Below are 27,037 nucleotides of genomic sequence, written 5' to 3' on the forward strand. Positions count from 1 at the left end.
TATCATTCAGTAGTGTGTCTGTGGGGAGCTCTCTGTTAGTTCAGTAGTGTGTCTGTGGGGAGCTCTCTGTCATTCAGTAGTGCCCCTGTGGGGAGCTCTCTGTCAGTTCAGTAGTGTGTCTGTGGGGAGCTCTCTGTGATTCAGTAGTGTCCATGTGGGGAGCTCTCTGTCATTCAGTAGTGTCCCTGTGGGGAGCTCTCTGTCAGTTCAGTAGTGTGTCTGTGGGGAGCTCTCTGTCAGTTCAGTAGTGTCCCTGTGGGGAGCTATCTATCATTCAGTAGTGCCCCTGTGGGGAGCTCTCTATCATTCAGTAGTGTGTCTGTGTGGAGCTCTCTGTCAGTTCAGTAGTGTGTCTGTGGGGAGCTCTCTGTCAGTTCAGTAGTTGTCTGCGGGGAGCTCTCTGCCATTCAGTAGTGTTTCTGTAGGGAGCTCTCTATCATTGAGTAGTGTGTCTGTGGGGAACTCTCTGTCATTCAGTAGTGTCCCTGTGGGGAGCTCTCTGCCATTCAGTAGTGTGCCTGTGGGGATTTCTCTGTGATTCAGTAGTGTGTCTGTGGGGAGCTCTCTGTCATTCAGTAGTGTGTCTGTGGGGAGCTCTCTGTCAGTTCAGTAGTGTCCCTGTGAGGAGCTCTCTATCATTCAGTAGTGTCCCTGTGGGGAGATCTCTGTCATTCAGTAGTGTCCCTGTGGGGAGCTCTCTGTTATTCAGTAATGTGTCTGTGGGGAGCTCTATGTCAGTTCAGTAGTGTCCCGTGGGGAGTTCTCTGTCATTCAGTATTGTGTCTGTGGGGAGCTCTCTGTCATTCAGTAGTGTCCCTGTGGGGAGCTCTCTGTCAGTTCAGTAGTGTCCCTGTGGGGAGCTCTCTGTCATTCAGTAGTGTGTCTGTGGGGAGCTCTCTGTCATTCAGTAGTGTCCTTGTGGGGAGCTCTCTGTCAGTTCAGTAGTGTCCCTGTGGGGAGCTATCTATCATTCAGTAGTGCCCCTGTGGGGAGCTCTCTGTCAGTTCAGTAGTGTGTCTGTGGGGAGCTCTCTGTGATTCAGTAGTGTCCCTGTGGGGAGCTCTCTGTCATTCAGTAGTGTCCCTGTGGGGAGCTCTCTGTCAGTTCAGTAGTGTGTCTGTGGGGAGCTCTCTGTCATTCAGTAGTGTCGCTGTGGGGAGCTCTCTGTCAGTTCAGTAGTGTCCCTGTGGGGAGCTATCTATCATTCAGTAGTGCCCCTGTGGGGAGCTCTCTATCATTCAGTAGTGTGTCTGTGGGGAGCTCTCTGTCAGTTCAGTAGTGTGTCTGTGGGGAGCTCTCTGTCATTCAGTAGTGTCCCTGTGGGGAGCTCTCTGTCAGTTCAGTAGTGTGTCTGTGGGGAGCTCTCTGTGATTCAGTAGTGTCCATGTGGGGAGCTCTCTGTCATTCAGTAGTGTCCCTGTGGGGAGCTCTCTGTCAGTTCAGTAGTGTGTCTGTGGGGAGCTCTCTGTCATTCAGTAGTGTCCCTGTGGGGAGCTCTCTGTCAGCTCAGTAGTGTCCCAGTGCGGAGCTCTCTGTCATTCAGTGGTGTGTCTGTGGGGAGCTCTCTGTCATTCAGTAGTGTCCCTGTGGGGAGTTCTCTGTATTCAGTAGTTTCCCTGTGGGTACCTCTCTGTCATTCAGCAGTGTGTCTGAGGGGAGCTCTCTGTCAGTTCAGTAGTGTGTCTGTGGGGAGCTCTCTGCCATTCAGTAGTGTTTCTGTAGGGAGCTCTCTATCATTGAGTAGTGTGTCTGTGGGGAACTCTCTGTCATTCAGTAGTGTCCCTGTGGGGTGCTCTCTGCCATTCAGTAGTGTGCCTGTGGGGATTTCTCTGTGATTCAGTAGTGTGTCTGTGGGGAGCTCTCTGTCATTCAGTAGTGTGTCTGTGGGGAGCTCTCTGTCAGTTCAGTAGTGTCCCTGTGAGGAGCTCTCTATCATTCAGTAGTGTCCCTGTGGGGAGATCTCTGTCATTCAGTAGTGTCCCTGTGGGGAGCTCTCTGTTATTCAGTAATGTGTCTGTGGGGAGCTCTCTGTCAGTTCAGTAGTGTCCCGTGGGGAGTTCTCTGTCATTCAGTAGTGTGTCTGTGGGGAGCTCTCTGTCATTCAGTAGTGTCCCTGTGGGGAGCTCTCTGTCAGTTCAGTAGTGTGTCTGTGGGGAGCTCTCTGTCATTCAGTAGTGTCCCTGTGGGGAGCTCTCTGTCATTCAGTAGTGTGTCTGAGGGGAGCTCTCTGTCAGTTCAGTAGTGTCCCTGTGGGGAGCTCTCTATCATTCAGTAGTGCCCCTGTGGGGAGCTCTCTATCATTCAGTAGTGTGTCTGTGGGGAGCTCTCTGTGATTCAGTAGTGTCCCTGTGGGGAGCTATCTATCATTCAGTAGTGCCCCTGTGGGGAGCTCTCTGTCAGTTCAGTAGTGTGTCTGTGGGGAGCTCTCCGTCATTCAGTAGTGTCACTGTGGGGAGCTCTCTGTCAGTTCAGTAGTGTCCCTGTGGGGAGCTATCTATCATTCAGTAGTGCCCCTGTGGGGAGCTCTCTGTCAGTTCAGTAGTGTGTCTGTGGGGAGCTCTCTGTCATTCAGTAGTGTCCCCGTGGGGAGCTCTCTGTCAGCTCAGTAGTGTCCCAGTGGGGAGTTCTCTGTAATTCAGTGGTGTGTCTGTGGGGAGCTCTCGGTCATTGCAGTAGTGTCCCTGTGGGGAGTTCTCTGTATTCAGTAGTGTCCCTGTGGGGAGCTCTCTGTCATTCAGTAGTGTGTCTGTGGGGAGCTCTCTGCCATTCAGTAGTGTGTCTGTAGGGAGCTCTCTATCATTGAGTAGTGTGTCTTTGGGGAGCTCTCTGTCATTCAGTAGTGTCCCTGTGGGGAGCTCTCTGTCATTCAGTAGTGTGTCTGTGGGGAGCTCTCTGTCATTCAGTAGTGTCCCTGTGGGGAGCTCTCTATCATTCAGTAGTTTCCCTGTGGGGAGCTCTCTGTCAGTTCAGTAGTGTGTCTGTGGGGAGCTCTCTGTCATTCAGTAGTGTCCCTGTGGGGAGCTCTCTGTCAGTTCAGTAGTGTGTCTGTGGGGAGCTCTCTCTGATTCAGTAGTGTCCCTGTGGGGAGCTCTCTGTCATTCAGTAGTGTCCCTGTGGGGAGCTCTCTGTCAGTTCAGTAGTGTGTCTGTGGGGAGCTCTCTGTCATTCAGTAGTGTCGCTGTGGGGAGCTCTCTGTCAGTTCAGTAGTGTCCCTGTGGGGAGCTATCTATCATTCAGTAGTGCCCCTGTGGGGAGCTCTCTATCATTCAGTAGTGTGTCTGTGGGGAGCTCTCTGTCAGTTCAGTAGTGTGTCTGTTGGGAGCTCTCTGTCATTCAGTAGTGTCCCTGTGGGGAGCTCTCTGTCAGCTCAGTAGTGTCCCAGTGGGGAGCTCTCTGTCATTCAGTGGTGTGTCTGTGGGGAGCTCTCTGTCATTCAGTAGTGTCCCTGTGGGGAGTTCTCTGTATTCAGTAGTGTCCCTGTGGGTAGCTCTCTGTCATTCAGCAGTGTGTCTGAGGGGAGCTCTCTGTCAGTTCAGTAGTGTGTCTGTGGCGAGCTCTCTGCCATTCAGTAGTGTTTCTGTAGGGAGCTCTCTATCATTGAGCAGTGTGTCTGTCGGGAGCTCTCTGTCAGTTCAGTAGTGTCTCTGTGGGGAGCTCTCTGTCATTCAGTAGTGTCTCTGTGGGGAGCTCTCTGTCATTCAGTAGTGTCCCTGTGGGGAGCTCTCTGTCAGTTCAGTAGTGTCCCTGTGGGGAGCTCTCTGTCAGCTTAGTAGTGTCCCAGTGGGGAGCTCTCTGTCATTCAGTGGTGTGTCTGTGGGGAGCTCTCTGTCATTCAGTAGTGTCCCTGTGGGGAGTTCTCTGTATTCAGTAGTGTCCCTCTGGGGAGCTCTCTGTCGGTTCAGTAGTGTGTCTGTGGGTAGCTCTCTGTCATTCAGCAGTGTGTCTGAGGGGAGCTCTCTGTCAGTTCAGTAGTGTGTCTGTGGGGAGCTCTCTGCCATTCAGTAGTGTTTCTGTAGGGAGCTCTCTATCATTGAGTAGTGTGTCTGTGGGGAACTCTCTGTCATTCAGTAGTGTCCCTGTGGGGTGCTCTCTGCCATTCAGTAGTGTGCCTGTGGGGATTTCTCTGTGATTCAGTAGTGTGTCTGTGGGGAGCTCTCTGTCATTCAGTAGTGTGTCTGTGGGGAGCTCTCTGTCAGTTTAGTAGTGTCCCTGTGAGGAGCTCTCTATCATTCAGTAGTGTCCCTGTGGGGAGCTCTCTGTCATTCAGTAGTGTCCCTGTGGGGAGCTCTCTGTCAGTTCAGTAGTGTGTCTGTGGGGAGCTCTCTGTCATTCAGTAGTGTCCCTGTGGGGAGCTATCTATCATTCAGTAGTGCCCCTGTGGGGAGCTCTCTGTCAGTTCAGTAGTGTGTCTGTGGGGAGCTCTCTGTGATTCAGTAGTGTGTCTGAGGGGAGCTCTCTGTCATTCAGTAGTGTCGCTGTGGGGAGCTCTCTGTCAGTTCAGTAGTGTCCCTGTGGGGAGCTATCTATCATTCAGTAGTGTGTCTGTGGGGAGCTCTCTGTTAGTTCAGTAGTGTGTCTGTGGGGAGCTCTCTGTCATTCAGTAGTGTGTCTGTGGAGAGCTCTCTGTCATTCAGTAGTGCCCCTGTGGGGAGCTCTCTGTCAGTTCAGTAGTGTGTCTGTGGGGAGCTCTCTGTGATTCAGTAGTGTCCATGTGGGGAGCTCTCTGTCATTCAGTAGTGTCCCTGTGGGGAGCTCTCTGTCAGTTCAGTAGTGTGTCTGTGGGGAGCTCTCTGTCAGTTCAGTAGTGTCCCTGTGGGGAGCTATCTATCATTCAGTAGTGCCCCTGTGGGGAGCTCTCTGTCAGTTCAGTAGTTGTCTGCGGGGAGCTCTCTGCCATTCAGTAGTGTTTCTGTAGGGAGCTCTCTATCATTGAGTAGTGTGTCTGTGGGGAACTCTCTGTCATTCAGTAGTGTCCCTGTGGGGAGCTCTCTGCCATTCAGTAGTGTGCCTGTGGGGATTTCTCTGTGATTCAGTAGTGTGTCTGTGGGGAGCTATCTATCATTCAGTGGTGTGTCTGTGGGGAGCTCTCTGTCATTCAGTAGTGTCCCTGTGGGGAGTTCTCTGTATTCAGTAGTGTCCCTGTGGGTAGCTCTCTGTCATTCAGCAGTGTGTCTGAGGGGAGCTCTCTGTCAGTTCAGTAGTGTGTCTGTGGGGAGCTCTCTGCCTTTCAGTAGTGTTTCTGTAGGGAGCTCTCTATCATTGAGTAGTGTCCCTGTGGGGAACTCTCTGTGATTCAGTAGTGTCTCTGTGGGGAGCTCTCTGTCATTCAGTAGTGTCCCTGTGGGGATTTCTCTGTGATTCAGTAGTGTGTCTGTGGGGAGCTCTCTGTCATTCAGTAGTGTGTCTGTGGGGAGCTCTCTGTCAGTTCAGTAGTGTCCCTGTGGGGAGCTCTCTGTCATTCAGTAGTGTCCCTGTGGGGAGCTCTCTGTCAGTTCAGTAGTGTCTCTGTGGGGAGCTCTCTGTCAGTTCAGTAGTGTCTCTGTGGGGAGATCTCTGTCATTCAGTAGTGTCCCTGTGGGGAGCTCTCTGTTATTCAGTAATGTGTCTGTGGGGAGCTCTCTGTCAGTTCAGTAGTGTCCCGTGGGGAGTTCTCTGTCATTCAGTAGTGTGTCTGTGGGGAGCTCTCTGTCATTCAGTAGTGTCCCTGTGGGGAGCTCTCTGTCAGTTCAGTAGTGTCCCTGTGGGGAGCTCTCTATCATTCAGTAGTGCCCCTGTGGGGAGCTCTCTGTCAGTTCAGTAGTGTGTCTGTGGGGAGCTCTCTGTGATTCAGTAGTGTCCCTGTGGGGAGCTCTCTGTCATTCAGTAGTGTCCCTGTGGGGAGCTCTCTGTCAGTTCAGTAGTGTGTCTGTGGGGAGCTCTCTGTCATTCAGTAGTGTCGCTGTGGGGAGCTCTCTGTCATTCAGTAGTGTGTTTGTGGGGAGCTCTCTGTCAGTTCTGTAGTGTGTCTGTGGGGAGCTCTCTGTCAGTTCAGTAGTGTCGCTGTGGGGAGCTCTCTGTCATTCAGTAGTGTGTCTGTGGGGAGCTCTCTGTCAGTTCAGTAGTGTGTCTGTGGGGAGCTCTCTGTCAGTTCAGTAGTGTCCCTGTGGGGAGCTCTCTGTCATTCAGTAGTGTGTCTGTGGGGAGCTCTCTGTCAGTTCAGTAGTGTGTCTGTGGGGAGCTCTCTGTCATTCAGTAGTGTCGCTGTGGGGAGCTCTCTGTCATTCAGTAGTGTCCCTGTGGGGAGCTCTCTGTCAGTTCAGTAGTGTCCCTGTGGGGAGCTCTCTGTCATTCAGTAGTGTGTCTGTGCGGAGCTCTCTGTGATTCAGTAGTGTCGCTGTGGGGAGCTCTCTGTCATTCAGTAGTGTCCCTGTGGGGAGCTCTCTGACAGTTCAGTAGTGTCCCTGTGGGGAGCTCTCTGTCATTCAGTAGTGTGTCTGTGCGGAGCTCTCTGTGATTCAGTAGTGTCGCTGTGGGGAGCTCTCTGTCATTCAGTAGTGTCCCTGTGGGGAGCTCTCTGACAGTTCAGTAGTGTCCCTGTGGGGAGCTCTCTGTCATTCAGTAGTGTCGCTGTGGGGAGCTCTCTGACAGTTCAGTAGTGTCCCTGTGGGGAGCTCTCTGTCATTCAGTAGTGTCCCTGTGGGGAGCTCTCTGTCATTCAGTAGTGTGTCTGTGGGGAGCTCTCTGTCAGTTCAGTAGTGTGTCTGTGGGGAGCTCTCTGTCATTCAGTAGTGTCCCTGTGGGGAGTTCTCTGTATTCAGTAGTGTCCCTGTGGGGAGCTCTCTGTCGGTTCAGTAGTGTGTCTGTGGGTAGCTCTCTGTCATTCAGCAGTGTGTCTGAGGGGAGCTCTCTGTCAGTTCAGTAGTGTGTCTGTGGGGAGCTCTCTGCCATTCAGTAGTGTTTCTGTAGGGAGCTCTCTATCATTGAGTAGTGTCCCTGTGGGGTGCTCTCTGCCATTCAGTAGTGTGCCTGTGGGGATTTCTCTGTGATTCAGTAGTGAGTCTGTGGGGAGCGCTCTGTCATTCAGTAGAGTGTCTGAGGGGAGCTCTCTGTCAGTTCAGTAGTGTCCCTGTGGGGAGCTCTCTGTCATTCAGTAGTGTCCCTGTGGGGAGATGTCTGTCAGCTCAGTAGTGTCCCAGTGGGGAGCTCTCTGTCATTCAGTGGTGTGTCTGTGGGGAGCTCTCTGTCATTCAGTAGTGTGTCTGTGGGGAGTTCTCTGTATTCAGTAGTGTCCCTGTGGGGAGCTCTCTGTCATTCAGCAGTGTGTCTGAGGGGAGCTCTCTGTCAGTTCAGTAGTGTGTCTGTGTGGAGCTCTCTGCCATTCAGTAGTGTCCCTGTGGGGAGCTCTCTGTCAGTTCAGTAGTGTGTCTCTGGGGAGCTCTCTGTCATTCAGTAGTGTCCCTGTGGGGAGCTCTCTATCATTCAGTAGTGTCCCTGTGGGAAGCTCTCTGTCAGCTTAGTAGTGTCCCAGTGGGGAGCTCACTGTCATTCAGAGGTGTGGTCTGTGGGGAGCTCTCTGTCATTCAGCAGTGTGTCTGAGGGGAGCTCTCTGTCAGTTCAGTAGTGTGTCTGTGGGGAGCTCTCTGTCATTCAGTAGTGTGTCTGTGGGGAGCTCTCTGTCAGTTCAGTAGTGTCCCTGTGGGGAGCTATCTATCATTCAGTAGTGCCCCTGTGGGGAGCTCTCTGTCAGTTCAGTAGTGTGTCTGAGGGGAGATCTCTGTCAGTTCAGTAGTGTGCCTGTGGGGAGCTCTCTGTCATTCAGTAGTGTGTCTGTGGGGAGCTCTCTGTCAGTTCAGTAGTGTCCCTGTGGGGAGCTATCTATCATTCAGTAGTGTCCCTGTGGGGAGCTCTCTGTCAGTTCAGTAGTGTGTCTGTGGGGAGCTCTCTGTCATTCAGCAGTGTGTCTGAGGGGAGCTCTCTGTCAGTTCAGTAGTGTGTCTGTGGGGAGCTCTCTGTCATTCAGTAGTGTGTCTGTGGGGAGCTCTCTGTCAGTTCAGTAGTGTCCCTGTGGGGAGCTATCTATCATTCAGTAGTGCCCCTGTGGGGAGCTCTCTGTCAGTTCAGTAGTGTGTCTGTGGGGAGCTCTCTGCCATTCAGTAGTGTCCCTGTGGGGAGTTCTCTGTATTCAGTAGTGTCCCTGTGGGGATCTCTCTGTCATTCAGCAGTGTGTCTGAGGGGAGCTCTCTGTCAGTTCAGTAGTGTGTCTGTGGGGAGCTCTCTATCATTGAGTCGTGTGTCTGTGGGGAGCTCTCTGTCATTCAGTAGTGTCCCTGTGGGGAGCTCTCTGTCAGTTCAGTAGTGTGTCTGTGGGGAGCTCTCTGTCAGTTCAGTAGTGTCCCTGTGGGGAGCTATCTATCATTCAGTAGTGCCCCTGTGGGGAGATCTCTGTCAGTTCAGTAGTGTGTCTGTGGGGAGCTCTCTGTCACTCAGTAGTGTCCCTGTGGGGAGCTCTCTGTCAGCTCAGTAGTGTCCCAGTGGGGAGCTCTCTGTCAGTTCAGTAGTGTGTCTGTGGGGAGCTCTCTGTCATTCTGTAGTGTCCCTGTGGAGAGCTCTCTGTCAGCTCAGTAGTGTCCCAGTGGGGAGCTCTCTGTCATTCAGTGGTGTGTCTGTGGGGAGCTCTCTGTCATTCAGTAGTGTCCCTGTGGGGAGCTCTCTGTCAGCTCAGTAGTGTCCCAGTGGGGAGCTCTCTGTCATTCAGTAGTGCCCCTGTGGGGAGCTCTCTGTCAGCTCAGTAGTGTCCCAGTGGGGAGCTCTCTGTCATTCAGTAGTGTCCCTGTGGGGAGCTCTCTGTCAGCTCAGTAGTGTCCCAGTGGGGAGCTCTCTGTCATTCAGTGGTGTGTCTGTGGGGAGCTCTCGGTCATTCAGTAGTGTCCCTGTGGGGAGTTCTCTGTATTCAGTAGTGTCCCTGTGGGTAGCTCTCTGTCATTCAGCAGTGTGTCTGAGGGGAGCTCTCTGTCAGTTCAGTAGTGTGTCTGTGGGGAGCTCTCTGCCATTCATTAGTGTGTCTGTGGGGAGCTCTCTGTCAGTTCAGTAGTGTGACTGTGGGGAGCTCTCTGTCATTCAGTAGTGTCCCTGTGGGGAGCTCTCTATCATTCAGTAGTGTCCCTGTGGGGAGCTCTCTGTCAGTTCAGTAGTGTGTCTGTGGGGAGCTCTCTGTCAGTTCTGTAGTGTGTCTGTGGGGAGCTCTCTGTCATTCAGTAGTGTCCCTGTGGGGAGCTCTCTATCATTCAGTAGTGTGTCTGTGGGGAGCTCTCTGTCATTCAGTAGTGTGTCTGTGGGGAACTCTCTGTCAGCTCAGTAGTGTGTCTGTGGGGAGCTCTCTGTCATTCAGTAGTGTCCCTGTGGGGAGCTCTCTGTCAGTTCAGTAGTGTGTCTGTGGGGAGCTCTCTATCATTCAGTAGTGCCCCTGTGGGGAGCTCTCTGTCAGTTCAGTAGTGTGTCTGTGGGGAGCTCTCTGTCATTCAGTAGTGTCCCTGTGGGGAGCTCTCTGTCAGCTCAGTAGTGTGTCTGTGGGGAGCTATCTATCATTCAGTAGTGCCCCTGTGGGGAGCTCTCTGTCAGTTCAGTAGTGTGTCTGTGGGGAGCTCTCTGTCATTCAGTAGTGTCCCTGTGGGGAGCTCTCTGTCAGCTCAGTAGTGTCCCAGTGGGGAGCTCTCTGTCATTCAGTGGTGTGTCTGTGGGGAGCTCTCTGTCATTCAGTAGTGTCCCTGTGGGGAGTTCTCTGTATTCAGTAGTGTCCCTGTGGGTAGCTCTCTGTCATTCAGCAGTGTGTCTGAGGGGAGCTCTCTGTCAGTTCAGTAGTGTGTCTGTGGGGAGCTCTCTGCCTTCCAGTAGTGTTTCTGTAGGGAGCTCTCTATCATTGAGTAGTGTGTCTGTGGGGAACTCTCTGTCATTCAGTAGTGTCCCTGTGGGGTGCTCTCTGTCATTCAGTAGTGTCCCTGTGGGGTGCTCTCTGCCATTCAGTAGTGTGCCTGTGGGGATTTCTCTGTGATTCAGTAGTGTGTCTGTGGGGAGCTCTCTGTCATTCAGTAGTGTGTCTGTGGGGAGCTCTCTGTCAGTTCAGTAGTGTCCCTGTGGGGAGCTCTCTGTCATTTAGTAGTGTCCCTGTGGGGAGCTCTCTGTCAGTTCAGTAGTGTCTCTGTGGGGAGATCTCTGTCATTCAGTAGTGTCCCTGTGGGGAGCTCTCTGTTATTCAGTAATGTGTCTGTGGGGAGCTCTCTGTCAGTTCAGTAGTGTCCCGTGGGGAGTTCTCTGTCATTCAGTAGTGTGTCTGTGGGGAGCTCTCTGTCAGTTCAGTAGTGTGTCTGTGGGGAGCTCTCTGTCATTCAGTAGTGTCCCTGTGGGGAGCTCTCTGTCAGTTCAGTAGTGTGTCTGTGGGGAGCTCTCTGTCATTCAGTAGTGTCCCTGTGGGGAGCTCTCTGTCAGTTCAGTAGTGTCCCTGTGGGGAGCTATCTATCATTCAGTAGTGCCCCTGTGGGGAGCTCTCTGTCAGTTCAGTAGTGTGTCTGTGGGGAGCTCTCTGTGATTCAGTAGTGTCCCTGTGGGGAGCTCTCTGTCATTCAGTAGTGTCCCTGTGGGGAGCTCTCTGTCAGTTCAGTAGTGTGTCTGTGGGGAGCTCTCTGTCATTCAGTAGTGTCCCTGTGGGGAGCTCTCTGTCATTTAGTAGTGTGTCTGTGGGGAGCTCTCTGTCAGTTCAGTAGTGTGTCTGTGGGGAGCTCTCTGTCAGATCAGTAGTGTGTCTGTGGGGAGCTCTCTGTCAGTTCAGTAGTGTCCCTGTGGGGAGCTCTCTGTCAGATCAGTAGTGTGTCTGTGGGGAGCTCTCTGTCATTCAGTAGTGTCCCTGTGGGGAGCTCTCTGTCAGTTCAGTAGTGTCCCTGTGGGGAGCTCTCTGTCATTCAGTAGTGTCCCTGTGGGGAGCTCTCTGTCATTCAGTAGTGTGTCTGTGGGGAGCTCTCTGTCAGTTCAGTAGAGTGTCTGTGGGGAGCTCTCTGTCATTCAGTAGTGTCGCTGTGGGGAGCTCTCTGACAGTTCAGTAGTGTCCCTGTGGGGAGCTCTCTGTCATTCAGTAGTGTCCCTGTGGGGAGCTCTCTGTCATTCAGTAGTGTCCCTGTGGGGAGCTCTCTGTCAGTTCAGTAGAGTGTCTGTGGGGAGCTCTCTGTCATTCAGTAGTGTCGCTGTGGGGAGCTCTCTGACAGTTCAGTAGTGTCCCTGTGGGGAGCTCTCTGTCATTCAGTAGTGTCCCTGTGGGGAGCTCTCTATCATTCAGTAGTGCCCGTGTGGGGAGCTCTCTGTCAATCAGTAGTGTGTCTGTGGGGAGCTCTCTGTCAGTTCAGTAGTGTGTCTGTGGGGAGCTCTCTGTCAGTTCAGTAGTGTCCCTGTGGGGAGCTCTCTGTCAGCTCAGTAGTGTCCCAGTGGGGAGCTCTCTGTCATTCAGTGGTGTGTCTGTGGGGAGCTCTCTGTCATTCAGTAGTGTCCCTGTGGGGAGTTCTCTGTATTCAGTAGTGTCCCTGTGGGGAGCTCTCTGTCGGTTCAGTAGTGTGTCTGTGGGTAGCTCTCTGTCATTCAGCAGTGTGTCTGAGGGAGCTCTCTGTCAGTTCAGTAGTGTGTCTGTGGGGAGCTCTCTGCCATTCAGTAGTGTTTCTGTAGGGAGCTCTCTATCATTGAGTAGTGTGTCTGTGGGGAACTCTATGTCATTCAGTAGTGTCCCTGTGGGGTGCTCTCTGCCATTCAGTAGTGTGCCTGTGGGGATTTCTCTGTGATTCAGTAGTGTGTCTGTGGGGAGCTCTCTGTCATTCAGTAGTGTGTCTGTGGGGAACTCTATGTCATTCAGTAGTGTCCCTGTGGGGTGCTCTCTGCCATTCAGTAGTGTGCCTGTGGGGATTTCTCTGTGATTCAGTAGTGTGTCTGTGGGGAGCTCTCTGTCATTCAGTAGTGTGTCTGTGGGGAGCTCTCTGTCAGTTTAGTAGTGTCCCTGTGAGGAGCTCTCTATCATTCAGTAGTGTCCCTGTGGGGAGCTCTCTGTCATTCAGTAGTGTCCCTGTGGGGAGCTCTCTGTCAGTTCAGTAGTGTGTCTGTGGGGAGCTCTCTGTCATTCAGTAGTGTCCCTGTGGGGAGCTATCTATCATTCAGTAGTGCCCCTGTGGGGAGCTCTCTGTCAGTTCAGTAGTGTGTCTGTGGGGAGCTCTCTGTGATTCAGTAGTGTCCCTGTGGGGAGCTCTCTGTCATTCAGTAGTGTCCCTGTGGGGAGCTCTCTGTCATTTCAGTAGTGTGTCTGTGGGGAGCTCTCTGTCATTCAGTAGTGTCGCTGTGGGGAGCTCTCTGTCAGTTCAGTAGTGTCCCTGTGGGGAGCTATCTATCATTCAGTAGTGCCCCTGTGGGGAGCTCTCTATAATTCAGTAGTGTGTCTGTGGGGAGCTCTCTGTTAGTTCAGTAGTGTGTCTGTGGGGAGCTCTCTGTCATTCAGTAGTGCCCCTGTGGGGAGCTCTCTGTCAGTTCAGTAGTGTGTCTGTGGGGAGCTCTCTGTGATTCAGTAGTGTCCATGTGGGGAGCTCTCTGTCATTCAGTAGTGTCCCTGTGGGGAGCTCTCTGTCAGTTCAGTAGTGTGTCTGTGGGGAGCTCTCTGTCAGTTCAGTAGTGTCCCTGTGGGGAGCTATCTATCATTCAGTAGTGCCCCTGTGGGGAGCTCTCTATCATTCAGTGGTGTGTCTGTGTGGAGCTCTCTGTCAGTTCAGTAGTGTGTCTGTGGGGAGCTCTCTGTCAGTTCAGTAGTTGTCTGCGGGGAGCTCTCTGCCATTCAGTAGTGTTTCTGTAGGGAGCTCTCTATCATTCAGTAGTGTGTCTGTCGGGAACTCTCTGTCATTCAGTAGTGTCCCTGTGGGGAGCTCTCTGCCATTCAGTAGTGTGCCTGTGGGGATTTCTCTGTGATTCAGTAGTGTGTCTGTGGGGAGCTCTCTGTCATTCAGTAGTGTGTCTGTGGGGAGCTCTCTGTCAGTTCAGTAGTGTCCCTGTGAGGAGCTCTCTATCATTCAGTAGTGTCCCTGTGGGGAGATCTCTGTCATTCAGTAGTGTCCCTGTGGGGAGCTCTCTGTTATTCAGTAATGTGTCTGTGGGGAGCTCTATGTCAGTTCAGTAGTGTCCCGTGGGGAGTTCTCTGTCATTCAGTAGTGTGTCTGTGGGGAGCTCTCTGTCATTCAGTAGTGTCCCTGTGGGGAGCTCTCTGTCAGTTCAGTAGTGTCCCTGTGGGGAGCTCTCTGTCATTCAGTAGTGTGTCTGTGGGGAGCTCTCTGTCATTCAGTAGTGTCCTTGTGGGGAGCTCTCTGTCAGTTCAGTAGTGTCCCTGTGGGGAGCTATCTATCATTCAGTAGTGCCCCTGTGGGGAGCTCTCTGTCAGTTCAGTAGTGTGTCTGTGGGGAGCTCTCTGTGATTCAGTAGTGTCCCTGTGGGGAGCTCTCTGTCATTCAGTAGTGTCCCTGTGGGGAGCTCTCTGTCAGTTCAGTAGTGTGTCTGTGGGGAGCTCTCTGTCATTCAGTAGTGTCGCTGTGGGGAGCTCTCTGTCAGTTCAGTAGTGTCCCTGTGGGGAGCTATCTATCATTCAGTAGTGCCCCTGTGGGGAGCTCTCTATCATTCAGTAGTGTGTCTGTGGGGAGCTCTCTGTCAGTTCAGTAGTGTGTCTGTGGGGAGCTCTCTGTCATTCAGTAGTGTCCCTGTGGGGAGCTCTCTGTCAGTTCAGTAGTGTGTCTGTGGGGAGCTCTCTGTGATTCAGTAGTGTCCATGTGGGGAGCTCTCTGTCATTCAGTAGTGTCCCTGTGGGGAGCTCTCTGTCAGTTCAGTAGTGTGTCTGTGGGGAGCTCTCTGTCATTCAGTAGTGTCCCTGTGGGGAGCTCTCTGTCAGCTCAGTAGTGTCCCAGTGGGGAGCTCTCTGTCATTCAGTGGTGTGTCTGTGGGGAGCTCTCTGTCATTCAGTAGTGTCCCTGTGGGGAGTTCTCTGTATTCAGTAGTTTCCCTGTGGGTACCTCTCTGTCATTCAGCAGTGTGTCTGAGGGGAGCTCTCTGTCAGTTCAGTAGTGTGTCTGTGGGGAGCTCTCTGCCATTCAGTAGTGTTTCTGTAGGGAGCTCTCTATCATTGAGTAGTGTGTCTGTGGGGAACTCTCTGTCTTTCAGTAGTGTCCCTGTGGGGTGCTCTCTGCCATTCAGTAGTGTGCCTGTGGGGATTTCTCTGTGATTCAGTAGTGTGTCTGTGGGGAGCTCTCTGCCATTCAGTAGTGTGTCTGTGGGGAGCTCTCTGTCATTCAGTAGTGTGTCTGTGGGGAGCTCTCTGTCAGTTCAGTAGTGTCCCTGTGAGGAGCTCTCTATCATTCAGTAGTGTCCCTGTGGGGAGATCTCTGTCATTCAGTAGTGTCCCTGTGGGGAGCTCTCTGTTATTCAGTAATGTGTCTGTGGGGAGCTCTCTGTCAGTTCAGTAGTGTCCCGTGGGGAGTTCTCTGTCATTCAGTAGTGTGTCTGTGGGGAGCTCTCTGTCATTCAGTAGTGTCCCTGTGGGGAGCTCTCTGTCAGTTCAGTAGTGTGTCTGTGGGGAGCTCTCTGTCATTCAGTAGTGTCCCTGTGGGGAGCTCTCTGTCATTCAGTAGTGTGTCTGAGGGGAGCTCTCTGTCAGTTCAGTAGTGTCCCTGTGGGGAGCTCTCTATCATTCAGTAGTGCCCCTGTGGGGAGCTCTCTATCATTCAGTAGTGTGTCTGTGGGGAGCTCTCTGTGATTCAGTAGTGTCCCTGTGGGGAGCTATCTATCATTCAGTAGTGCCCCTGTGGGGAGCTCTCTGTCAGTTCAGTAGTGTGTCTGTGGGGAGCTCTCTGTCATTCAGTAGTGTCACTGTGGGGAGCTCTCTGTCAGTTCAGTAGTGTCCCTGTGGGGAGCTATCTATCATTCAGTAGTGCCCCTGTGGGGAGCTCTCTGTCAGTTCAGTAGTGTGTCTGTGGGGAGCTCTCTGTCATTCAGTAGTGTCCCCGTGGGGAGCTCTCTGTCAGCTCAGTAGTGTCCCAGTGGGGAGTTCTCTGTAATTCAGTGGTGTGTCTGTGGGGAGCTCTCGGTCATTGCAGTAGTGTCCCTGTGGGGAGTTCTCTGTATTCAGTAGTGTCCCTGTGGGGAGCTCTCTGTCATTCAGTAGTGTGTCTGTGGGGAGCTCTCTGCCATTCAGTAGTGTCCCTGTGGGGAGCTCTCTGTCATTCAGTAGTGTGTCTGTAGGGAGCTCTCTGTCATTGAGTAGTGTGTCTTTGGGGAGCTCTCTGTCATTCAGTAGTGTCCCTGTGGGGTGCTCTCTGTCATTCAGTAGTGTCCCTGTGGGGTGCTCTCTGCCATTCAGTAGTGTGCCTGTGGGGATTTCTCTGTGATTCAGTAGTGTGTCTGTGGGGAGCTCTCTGTCATTCAGTAGTGTGTCTGTGGGGAGCTCTCTGTCAGTTCAGTAGTGTCCCTGTGGGGAGCTCTCTGTCATTTAGTAGTGTCCCTGTGGGGAGCTCTCTGTCAGTTCAGTAGTGTCTCTGTGGGGAGATCTCTGTCATTCAGTAGTGTCCCTGTGGGGAGCTCTCTGTTATTCAGTAATGTGTCTGTGGGGAGCTCTCTGTCAGTTCAGTAGTGTCCCGTGGGGAGTTCTCTGTCATTCAGTAGTGTGTCTGTGGGGAGCTCTCTGTCAGTTCAGTAGTGTGTCTGTGGGGAGCTCTCTGTCATTCAGTAGTGTCCCTGTGGGGAGCTCTCTGTCAGTTCAGTAGTGTGTCTGTGGGGAGCTCTCTGTCATTCAGTAGTGTCCCTGTGGGGAGCTCTCTGTCAGTTCAGTAGTGTCCCTGTGGGGAGCTATCTATCATTCAGTAGTGCCCCTGTGGGGAGCTCTCTGTCAGTTCAGTAGTGTGTCTGTGGGGAGCTCTCTGTGATTCAGTAGTGTCCCTGTGGGGAGCTCTCTGTCATTCAGTAGTGTCCCTGTGGGGAGCTCTCTGTCAGTTCAGTAGTGTGTCTGTGGGGAGCTCTCTGTCATTCAGTAGTGTCCCTGTGGGGAGCTCTCTGTCATTTAGTAGTGTGTCTGTGGGGAGCTCTCTGTCAGTTCAGTAGTGTGTCTGTGGGGAGCTCTCTGTCAGATCAGTAGTGTGTCTGTGGGGAGCTCTCTGTCAGTTCAGTAGTGTCCCTGTGGGGAGCTCTCTGTCAGATCAGTAGTGTGTCTGTGGGGAGCTCTCTGTCATTCAGTAGTGTCCCTGTGGGGAGCTCTCTGTCAGTTCAGTAGTGTCCCTGTGGGGAGCTCTCTGTCATTCAGTAGTGTCCCTGTGGGGAGCTCTCTGTCATTCAGTAGTGTGTCTGTGGGGAGCTCTCTGTCAGTTCAGTAGAGTGTCTGTGGGGAGCTCTCTGTCATTCAGTAGTGTCGCTGTGGGGAGCTCTCTGACAGTTCAGTAGTGTCCCTGTGGGGAGCTCTCTGTCATTCAGTAGTGTCCCTGTGGGGAGCTCTCTGTCATTCAGTAGTGTCCCTGTGGGGAGCTCTCTGTCAGTTCAGTAGAGTGTCTGTGGGGAGCTCTCTGTCATTCAGTAGTGTCGCTGTGGGGAGCTCTCTGACAGTTCAGTAGTGTCCCTGTGGGGAGCTCTCTGTCATTCAGTAGTGTCCCTGTGGGGAGCTCTCTATCATTCAGTAGTGCCCGTGTGGGGAGCTCTCTGTCAATCAGTAGTGTGTCTGTGGGGAGCTCTCTGTCAGTTCAGTAGTGTGTCTGTGGGGAGCTCTCTGTCAGTTCAGTAGTGTCCCTGTGGGGAGCTCTCTGTCAGCTCAGTAGTGTCCCAGTGGGGAGCTCTCTGTCATTCAGTGGTGTGTCTGTGGGGAGCTCTCTGTCATTCAGTAGTGTCCCTGTGGGGAGTTCTCTGTATTCAGTAGTGTCCCTGTGGGGAGCTCTCTGTCGGTTCAGTAGTGTGTCTGTGGGTAGCTCTCTGTCATTCAGCAGTGTGTCTGAGGGAGCTCTCTGTCAGTTCAGTAGTGTGTCTGTGGGGAGCTCTCTGCCATTCAGTAGTGTTTCTGTAGGGAGCTCTCTATCATTGAGTAGTGTGTCTGTGGGGAACTCTATGTCATTCAGTAGTGTCCCTGTGGGGTGCTCTCTGCCATTCAGTAGTGTGCCTGTGGGGATTTCTCTGTGATTCAGTAGTGTGTCTGTGGGGAGCTCTCTGTCATTCAGTAGTGTGTCTGTGGGGAACTCTATGTCATTCAGTAGTGTCCCTGTGGGGTGCTCTCTGCCATTCAGTAGTGTGCCTGTGGGGATTTCTCTGTGATTCAGTAGTGTGTCTGTGGGGAGCTCTCTGTCATTCAGTAGTGTGTCTGTGGGGAGCTCTCTGTCAGTTTAGTAGTGTCCCTGTGAGGAGCTCTCTATCATTCAGTAGTGTCCCTGTGGGGAGCTCTCTGTCATTCAGTAGTGTCCCTGTGGGGAGCTCTCTGTCAGTTCAGTAGTGTGTCTGTGGGGAGCTCTCTGTCATTCAGTAGTGTCCCTGTGGGGAGCTATCTATCATTCAGTAGTGCCCCTGTGGGGAGCTCTCTGTCAGTTCAGTAGTGTGTCTGTGGGGAGCTCTCTGTGATTCAGTAGTGTCCCTGTGGGGAGCTCTCTGTCATTCAGTAGTGTCCCTGTGGGGAGCTCTCTGTCATTTCAGTAGTGTGTCTGTGGGGAGCTCTCTGTCATTCAGTAGTGTCGCTGTGGGGAGCTCTCTGTCAGTTCAGTAGTGTCCCTGTGGGGAGCTATCTATCATTCAGTAGTGCCCCTGTGGGGAGCTCTCTATAATTCAGTAGTGTGTCTGTGGGGAGCTCTCTGTTAGTTCAGTAGTGTGTCTGTGGGGAGCTCTCTGTCATTCAGTAGTGCCCCTGTGGGGAGCTCTCTGTCAGTTCAGTAGTGTGTCTGTGGGGAGCTCTCTGTGATTCAGTAGTGTCCATGTGGGGAGCTCTCTGTCATTCAGTAGTGTCCCTGTGGGGAGCTCTCTGTCAGTTCAGTAGTGTGTCTGTGGGGAGCTCTCTGTCAGTTCAGTAGTGTCCCTGTGGGGAGCTATCTATCATTCAGTAGTGCCCCTGTGGGGAGCTCTCTATCATTCAGTGGTGTGTCTGTGTGGAGCTCTCTGTCAGTTCAGTAGTGTGTCTGTGGGGAGCTCTCTGTCAGTTCAGTAGTTGTCTGCGGGGAGCTCTCTGCCATTCAGTAGTGTTTCTGTAGGGAGCTCTCTATCATTCAGTAGTGTGTCTGTCGGGAACTCTCTGTCATTCAGTAGTGTCCCTGTGGGGAGCTCTCTGCCATTCAGTAGTGTGCCTGTGGGGATTTCTCTGTGATTCAGTAGTGTGTCTGTGGGGAGCTCTCTGTCATTCAGTAGTGTGTCTGTGGGGAGCTCTCTGTCAGTTCAGTAGTGTCCCTGTGAGGAGCTCTCTATCATTCAGTAGTGTCCCTGTGGGGAGATCTCTGTCATTCAGTAGTGTCCCTGTGGGGAGCTCTCTGTTATTCAGTAATGTGTCTGTGGGGAGCTCTATGTCAGTTCAGTAGTGTCCCGTGGGGAGTTCTCTGTCATTCAGTAGTGTGTCTGTGGGGAGCTCTCTGTCATTCAGTAGTGTCCCTGTGGGGAGCTCTCTGTCAGTTCAGTAGTGTCCCTGTGGGGAGCTCTCTGTCATTCAGTAGTGTGTCTGTGGGGAGCTCTCTGTCATTCAGTAGTGTCCTTGTGGGGAGCTCTCTGTCAGTTCAGTAGTGTCCCTGTGGGGAGCTATCTATCATTCAGTAGTGCCCCTGTGGGGAGCTCTCTGTCAGTTCAGTAGTGTGTCTGTGGGGAGCTCTCTGTGATTCAGTAGTGTCCCTGTGGGGAGCTCTCTGTCATTCAGTAGTGTCCCTGTGGGGAGCTCTCTGTCAGTTCAGTAGTGTGTCTGTGGGGAGCTCTCTGTCATTCAGTAGTGTCGCTGTGGGGAGCTCTCTGTCAGTTCAGTAGTGTCCCTGTGGGGAGCTATCTATCATTCAGTAGTGCCCCTGTGGGGAGCTCTCTATCATTCAGTAGTGTGTCTGTGGGGAGCTCTCTGTCAGTTCAGTAGTGTGTCTGTGGGGAGCTCTCTGTCATTCAGTAGTGTCCCTGTGGGGAGCTCTCTGTCAGTTCAGTAGTGTGTCTGTGGGGAGCTCTCTGTGATTCAGTAGTGTCCATGTGGGGAGCTCTCTGTCATTCAGTAGTGTCCCTGTGGGGAGCTCTCTGTCAGTTCAGTAGTGTGTCTGTGGGGAGCTCTCTGTCATTCAGTAGTGTCCCTGTGGGGAGCTCTCTGTCAGCTCAGTAGTGTCCCAGTGGGGAGCTCTCTGTCATTCAGTGGTGTGTCTGTGGGGAGCTCTCTGTCATTCAGTAGTGTCCCTGTGGGGAGTTCTCTGTATTCAGTAGTTTCCCTGTGGGTACCTCTCTGTCATTCAGCAGTGTGTCTGAGGGGAGCTCTCTGTCAGTTCAGTAGTGTGTCTGTGGGGAGCTCTCTGCCATTCAGTAGTGTTTCTGTAGGGAGCTCTCTATCATTGAGTAGTGTGTCTGTGGGGAACTCTCTGTCTTTCAGTAGTGTCCCTGTGGGGTGCTCTCTGCCATTCAGTAGTGTGCCTGTGGGGATTTCTCTGTGATTCAGTAGTGTGTCTGTGGGGAGCTCTCTGCCATTCAGTAGTGTGTCTGTGGGGAGCTCTCTGTCATTCAGTAGTGTGTCTGTGGGGAGCTCTCTGTCAGTTCAGTAGTGTCCCTGTGAGGAGCTCTCTATCATTCAGTAGTGTCCCTGTGGGGAGATCTCTGTCATTCAGTAGTGTCCCTGTGGGGAGCTCTCTGTTATTCAGTAATGTGTCTGTGGGGAGCTCTCTGTCAGTTCAGTAGTGTCCCGTGGGGAGTTCTCTGTCATTCAGTAGTGTGTCTGTGGGGAGCTCTCTGTCATTCAGTAGTGTCCCTGTGGGGAGCTCTCTGTCAGTTCAGTAGTGTGTCTGTGGGGAGCTCTCTGTCATTCAGTAGTGTCCCTGTGGGGAGCTCTCTGTCATTCAGTAGTGTGTCTGAGGGGAGCTCTCTGTCAGTTCAGTAGTGTCCCTGTGGGGAGCTCTCTATCATTCAGTAGTGCCCCTGTGGGGAGCTCTCTATCATTCAGTAGTGTGTCTGTGGGGAGCTCTCTGTGATTCAGTAGTGTCCCTGTGGGGAGCTATCTATCATTCAGTAGTGCCCCTGTGGGGAGCTCTCTGTCAGTTCAGTAGTGTGTCTGTGGGGAGCTCTCTGTCATTCAGTAGTGTCACTGTGGGGAGCTCTCTGTCAGTTCAGTAGTGTCCCTGTGGGGAGCTATCTATCATTCAGTAGTGCCCCTGTGGGGAGCTCTCTGTCAGTTCAGTAGTGTGTCTGTGGGGAGCTCTCTGTCATTCAGTAGTGTCCCCGTGGGGAGCTCTCTGTCAGCTCAGTAGTGTCCCAGTGGGGAGTTCTCTGTAATTCAGTGGTGTGTCTGTGGGGAGCTCTCGGTCATTGCAGTAGTGTCCCTGTGGGGAGTTCTCTGTATTCAGTAGTGTCCCTGTGGGGAGCTCTCTGTCATTCAGTAGTGTGTCTGTGGGGAGCTCTCTGCCATTCAGTAGTGTCCCTGTGGGGAGCTCTCTGTCATTCAGTAGTGTGTCTGTAGGGAGCTCTCTGTCATTGAGTAGTGTGTCTTTGGGGAGCTCTCTGTCATTCAGTAGTGTCCCTGTGGGGAGCTCTCTGTCATTCAGTAGTGTGTCTGTAGGGAGCTCTCTGTCATTGAGTAGTGTGTCTTTGGGGAGCTCTCTGTCATTCAGTAGTGTCCCTGTGGGGAGCTCTCTGTCATTCAGTAGTGTGTCTGTGGGGAGCTCTCTGTCATTCAGTAGTGTCCCTGTGGGGAGCTCTCTATCATTCAGTAGTTTCCCTGTGGGGAGCTCTCTGTCAGTTCAGTAGTGTGTCTGTGGGGAGCTCTCTGTCATTCAGTAGTGTCCCTGTGGGGAGCTCTCTATCATTCAGTAGTGTCCCTGTGGGGAGCTCTCTGTCAGTTCAGTAGTGTGTCTGTGGGGAGCTCTCTCTGATTCAGTAGTGTCCCTGTGGGGAGCTCTCTGTCATTCAGTAGTGTCCCTGTGGGGAGCTCTCTGTCAGTTCAGTAGTGTGTCTGTGGGGAGCTCTCTGTCATTCAGTAGTGTCGCTGTGGGGAGCTCTCTGTCAGTTCAGTAGTGTCCCTGTGGGGAGCTATCTATCATTCAGTAGTGCCCCTGTGGGGAGCTCTCTATCATTCAGTAGTGTGTCTGTGGGGAGCTCTCTGTCAGTTCAGTAGTGTGTCTGTTGGGAGCTCTCTGTCATTCAGTAGTGTCCCTGTGGGGAGCTCTCTGTCAGCTCAGTAGTGTCCCAGTGGGGAGCTCTCTGTCATTCAGTGGTGTGTCTGTGGGGAGCTCTCTGTCATTCAGTAGTGTCCCTGTGGGGAGTTCTCTGTATTCAGTAGTGTCCCTGTGGGTAGCTCTCTGTCATTCAGCAGTGTGTCTGAGGGGAGCTCTCTGTCAGTTCAGTAGTGTGTCTGTGGGGAGCTCTCTGCCATTCAGTAGTGTTTCTGTAGGGAGCTCTCTATCATTGAGCAGTGTGTCTGTCGGGAGCTCTCTGTCAGTTCAGTAGTGTCTCTGTGGGGAGCTCTCTGTCATTCAGTAGTGTCTCTGTGGGGAGCTCTCTGTCATTCAGTAGTGTCCCTGTGGGGAGCTCTCTGTCAGTTCAGTAGTGTCCCTGTGGGGAGCTCTCTGTCAGCTCAGTAGTGTCCCAGTGGGGAGCTCTCTGTCATTCAGTGGTGTGTCTGTGGGGAGCTCTCTGTCATTCAGTAGTGTCCCTGTGGGGAGTTCTCTGTATTCAGTAGTGTCCCTGTGGGGAGCTCTCTGTCGGTTCAGTAGTGTGTCTGTGGGTAGCTCTCTGTCATTCAGCAGTGTGTCTGAGGGGAGCTCTCTGTCAGTTCAGTAGTGTGTCTGTGGGGAACTCTCTGTCATTCAGTAGTGTCCCTGTGGGGTGCTCTCTGCCATTCAGTAGTGTGCCTGTGGGGATTTCTCTGTGATTCAGTAGTGTGTCTGTGGGGAGCTCTCTGTCATTCAGTAGTGTGTCTGTGGGGAGCTCTCTGTCAGTTTAGTAGTGTCCCTGTGAGGAGCTCTCTATCATTCAGTAGTGTCCCTGTGGGGAGCTCTCTGTCATTCAGTAGTGTCCCTGTGGGGAGCTCTCTGTCAGTTCAGTAGTGTGTCTGTGGGGAGCTCTCTGTCATTCAGTAGTGTCCCTGTGGGGAGCTATCTATCATTCAGTAGTGCCCCTGTGGGGAGCTCTCTGTCAGTTCAGTAGTGTGTCTGTGGGGAGCTCTCTGTGATTCAGTAGTGTCCCTGTGGGGAGCTCTTTGTCATTCAGTAGTGTCCCTGTGGGGAGCTCTCTGTCAGTTCAGTAGTGTGTCTGTGGGGAGCTCTCTGTCATTCAGTAGTGTCGCTGTGGGGAGCTCTCTGTCAGTTCAGTAGTGTCCCTGTGGGGAGCTATCTATCATTCAGTAGTGCCCCTGTGGGGAGCTCTCTATCATTCAGTAGTGTGTCTGTGGGGAGCTCTCTGTTAGTTCAGTAGTGTGTCTGTGGGGAGCTCTCTGTCATTCAGTAGTGCCCCTGTGGGGAGCTCTCTGTCAGTTCAGTATTGTGTCTGTGGGGAGCTCTCTGTGATTCAGTAGTGTCCATGTGGGGAGCTCTCTGTCATTCAGTAGTGTCCCTGTGGGGAGCTCTCTGTCAGTTCAGTAGTGTCCCGTGGGGAGTTCTCTGTCATTCAGTAGTGTGTCTGTGGGGAGCTCTCTGTCATTCAGTAGTGTCCCTGTGGGGAGCTCTCTGTCAGTTCAGTAGTGTGTCTGTGGGGAGCTCTCTGTCATTCAGTAGTGTCCCTGTGGGGAGCTCTCTGTCATTCAGTAGTGTGTCTGAGGGGAGCTCTCTGTCAGTTCAGTAGTGTCCCTGTGGGGAGCTCTCTATCATTCAGTAGTGCCCCTGTGGGGAGCTCTCTATCATTCAGTAGTGTGTCTGTGGGGAGCTCTCTGTGATTCAGTAGTGTCCCTGTGGGGAGCTATCTATCATTCAGTAGTGCCCCTGTGGGGAGCTCTCTGTCAGTTCAGTAGTGTGTCTGTGGGGAGCTCTCTGTCATTCAGTAGTGTCACTGTGGGGAGCTCTCTGTCAGTTCAGTAGTGTCCCTGTGGGGAGCTATCTATCATTCAGTAGTGCCCCTGTGGGGAGCTCTCTGTCAGTTCAGTAGTGTGTCTGTGGGGAGCTCTCTGTCATTCAGTAGTGTCCCCGTGGGGAGCTCTCTGTCAGCTCAGTAGTGTCCCAGTGGGGAGTTCTCTGTAATTCAGTGGTGTGTCTGTGGGGAGCTCTCGGTCATTGCAGTAGTGTCCCTGTGGGGAGTTCTCTGTATTCAGTAGTGTCCCTGTGGGGAGCTCTCTGTCATTCAGTAGTGTGTCTGTGGGGAGCTCTCTGCCATTCAGTAGTGTCCCTGTGGGGAGCTCTCTGTCATTCAGTAGTGTGTCTGTAGGGAGCTCTCTGTCATTGAGTAGTGTGTCTTTGGGGAGCTCTCTGTCATTCAGTAGTGTCCCTGTGGGGAGCTCTCTGTCATTCAGTAGTGTGTCTGTGGGGAGCTCTCTGTCATTCAGTAGTGTCCCTGTGGGGAGCTCTCTATCATTCAGTAGTTTCCCTGTGGGGAGCTCTCTGTCAGTTCAGTAGTGTGTCTGTGGGGAGCTCTCTGTCATTCAGTAGTGTCCCTGTGGGGAGCTCTCTATCATTCAGTAGTGTCCCTGTGGGGAGCTCTCTGTCAGTTCAGTAGTGTGTCTGTGGGGAGCTCTCTCTGATTCAGTAGTGTCCCTGTGGGGAGCTCTCTGTCATTCAGTAGTGTCCCTGTGGGGAGCTCTCTGTCAGTTCAGTAGTGTGTCTGTGGGGAGCTCTCTGTCATTCAGTAGTGTCGCTGTGGGGAGCTCTCTGTCAGTTCAGTAGTGTCCCTGTGGGGAGCTATCTATCATTCAGTAGTGCCCCTGTGGGGAGCTCTCTATCATTCAGTAGTGTGTCTGTGGGGAGCTCTCTGTCAGTTCAGTAGTGTGTCTGTTGGGAGCTCTCTGTCATTCAGTAGTGTCCCTGTGGGGAGCTCTCTGTCAGCTCAGTAGTGTCCCAGTGGGGAGCTCTCTGTCATTCAGTGGTGTGTCTGTGGGGAGCTCTCTGTCATTCAGTAGTGTCCCTGTGGGGAGTTCTCTGTATTCAGTAGTGTCCCTGTGGGTAGCTCTCTGTCATTCAGCAGTGTGTCTGAGGGGAGCTCTCTGTCAGTTCAGTAGTGTGTCTGTGGGGAGCTCTCTGCCATTCAGTAGTGTTTCTGTAGGGAGCTCTCTATCATTGAGCAGTGTGTCTGTCGGGAGCTCTCTGTCAGTTCAGTAGTGTCTCTGTGGGGAGCTCTCTGTCATTCAGTAGTGTCTCTGTGGGGAGCTCTCTGTCATTCAGTAGTGTCCCTGTGGGGAGCTCTCTGTCAGTTCAGTAGTGTCCCTGTGGGGAGCTCTCTGTCAGCTCAGTAGTGTCCCAGTGGGGAGCTCTCTGTCATTCAGTGGTGTGTCTGTGGGGAGCTCTCTGTCATTCAGTAGTGTCCCTGTGGGGAGTTCTCTGTATTCAGTAGTGTCCCTGTGGGGAGCTCTCTGTCGGTTCAGTAGTGTGTCTGTGGGTAGCTCTCTGTCATTCAGCAGTGTGTCTGAGGGGAGCTCTCTGTCAGTTCAGTAGTGTGTCTGTGGGGAACTCTCTGTCATTCAGTAGTGTCCCTGTGGGGTGCTCTCTGCCATTCAGTAGTGTGCCTGTGGGGATTTCTCTGTGATTCAGTAGTGTGTCTGTGGGGAGCTCTCTGTCATTCAGTAGTGTGTCTGTGGGGAGCTCTCTGTCAGTTTAGTAGTGTCCCTGTGAGGAGCTCTCTATCATTCAGTAGTGTCCCTGTGGGGAGCTCTCTGTCATTCAGTAGTGTCCCTGTGGGGAGCTCTCTGTCAGTTCAGTAGTGTGTCTGTGGGGAGCTCTCTGTCATTCAGTAGTGTCCCTGTGGGGAGCTATCTATCATTCAGTAGTGCCCCTGTGGGGAGCTCTCTGTCAGTTCAGTAGTGTGTCTGTGGGGAGCTCTCTGTGATTCAGTAGTGTCCCTGTGGGGAGCTCTTTGTCATTCAGTAGTGTCCCTGTGGGGAGCTCTCTGTCAGTTCAGTAGTGTGTCTGTGGGGAGCTCTCTGTCATTCAGTAGTGTCGCTGTGGGGAGCTCTCTGTCAGTTCAGTAGTGTCCCTGTGGGGAGCTATCTATCATTCAGTAGTGCCCCTGTGGGGAGCTCTCTATCATTCAGTAGTGTGTCTGTGGGGAGCTCTCTGTTAGTTCAGTAGTGTGTCTGTGGGGAGCTCTCTGTCATTCAGTAGTGCCCCTGTGGGGAGCTCTCTGTCAGTTCAGTATTGTGTCTGTGGGGAGCTCTCTGTGATTCAGTAGTGTCCATGTGGGGAGCTCTCTGTCATTCAGTAGTGTCCCTGTGGGGAGCTCTCTGTCAGTTCAGTAGTGTGTCTGTGGGGAGCTCTCTGTCAGTTCAGTAGTGTCCCTGTGGGGAGCTATCTATCATTCAGTAGTGCCCCTGTGGGGAGCTCTCTATCATTCAGTAGTGTGTCTGTGTGGAGCTCTCTGTCAGTTCAGTAGTGTGTCTGTGGGGAGCTCTCTGTCAGTTCAGTAGTTGTCTGCGGGGAGCTCTCTGCCATTCAGTAGTGTTTCTGTAGGGAGCTCTCTATCATTGAGTAGTGTGTCTGTGGGGAACTCTCTGTCATTCAGTAGTGTCCCTGTGGGGAGCTCTCTGCCATTCAGTAGTGTGCCTGTGGGGATTTCTCTGTGATTCAGTAGTGTGTCTGTGGGGAGCTCTCTGTCATTCAGTAGTGTGTCTGTGGGGAGCTCTCTGTCAGTTCAGTAGTGTCCCTGTGAGGAGCTCTCTATCATTCAGTAGTGTCCCTGTGGGGAGATCTCTGTCATTCAGTAGTGTCCCTGTGGGGAGCTCTCTGTTATTCAGTAATGTGTCTGTGGGGAGCTCTATGTCAGTTCAGTAGTGTCCCGTGGGGAGTTCTCTGTCATTCAGTAGTGTGTCTGTGGGGAGCTCTCTGTCATTCAGTAGTGTCCCTGTGGGGAGCTCTCTGTCAGTTCAGTAGTGTCCCTGTGGGGAGCTCTCTGTCAGTTCAGTAGTGTGTCTGTGGGGGAGCTCTCTGTCAGTTCAGTAGTGTGTCTGTGGGGAGCTCGCTGTCATTCAGTAGTGTCCCTGTGGGGAGCTCTCTGTCATTCAGTAGTGTGTCTGTGGGGAGCTCTCTGTCATTCAGTAGTGTCCTTGTGGGGAGCTCTCTGTCAGTTCAGTAGTGTCCCTGTGGGGAGCTATCTATCATTCAGTAGTGCCCCTGTGGGGAGCTCTCTGTCAGTTCAGTAGTGTGTCTGTGGGGAGCTCTCTGTGATTCAGTAGTGTCCCTGTGGGGAGCTCTCTGTCATTCAGTAGTGTCCCTGTGGGGAGCTCTCTGTCAGTTCAGTAGTGTGTCTGTGGGGAGCTCTCTGTCATTCAGTAGTGTCGCTGTGGGGAGCTCTCTGTCAGTTCAGTAGTGTCCCTGTGGGGAGCTATCTATCATTCAGTAGTGTCCCTGTGGGGAGCTATCTATCATTCAGTAGTGTGTCTGTGGGGAGCTCTCTGTCAGTTCAGTAGTGTGTCTGTGGGGAGCTCTCTGTCATTCAGTAGTGTCCCTGTGGGGAGCTCTCTGTCAGTTCAGTAGTGTGTCTGTGGGGAGCTCTCTGTGATTCAGTAGTGTCCATGTGGGGAGCTCTCTGTCATTCAGTAGTGTCCCTGTGGGGAGCTCTCTGTCAGTTCAGTAGTGTGTCTGTGGGGAGCTCTCTGTCATTCAGTAGTGTCCCTGTGGGGAGCTCTCTGTCAGCTCAGTAGTGTCCCAGTGGGGAGCTCTCTGTCATTCAGTGGTGTGTCTGTGGGGAGCTCTCTGTC

The sequence above is a fragment of the Hemitrygon akajei genome, chromosome 9 (assembly GCF_048418815.1).
Source record: "Hemitrygon akajei chromosome 9, sHemAka1.3, whole genome shotgun sequence".
NCBI classification, from domain to species: Eukaryota; Metazoa; Chordata; class Chondrichthyes; order Myliobatiformes; family Dasyatidae; genus Hemitrygon; species Hemitrygon akajei.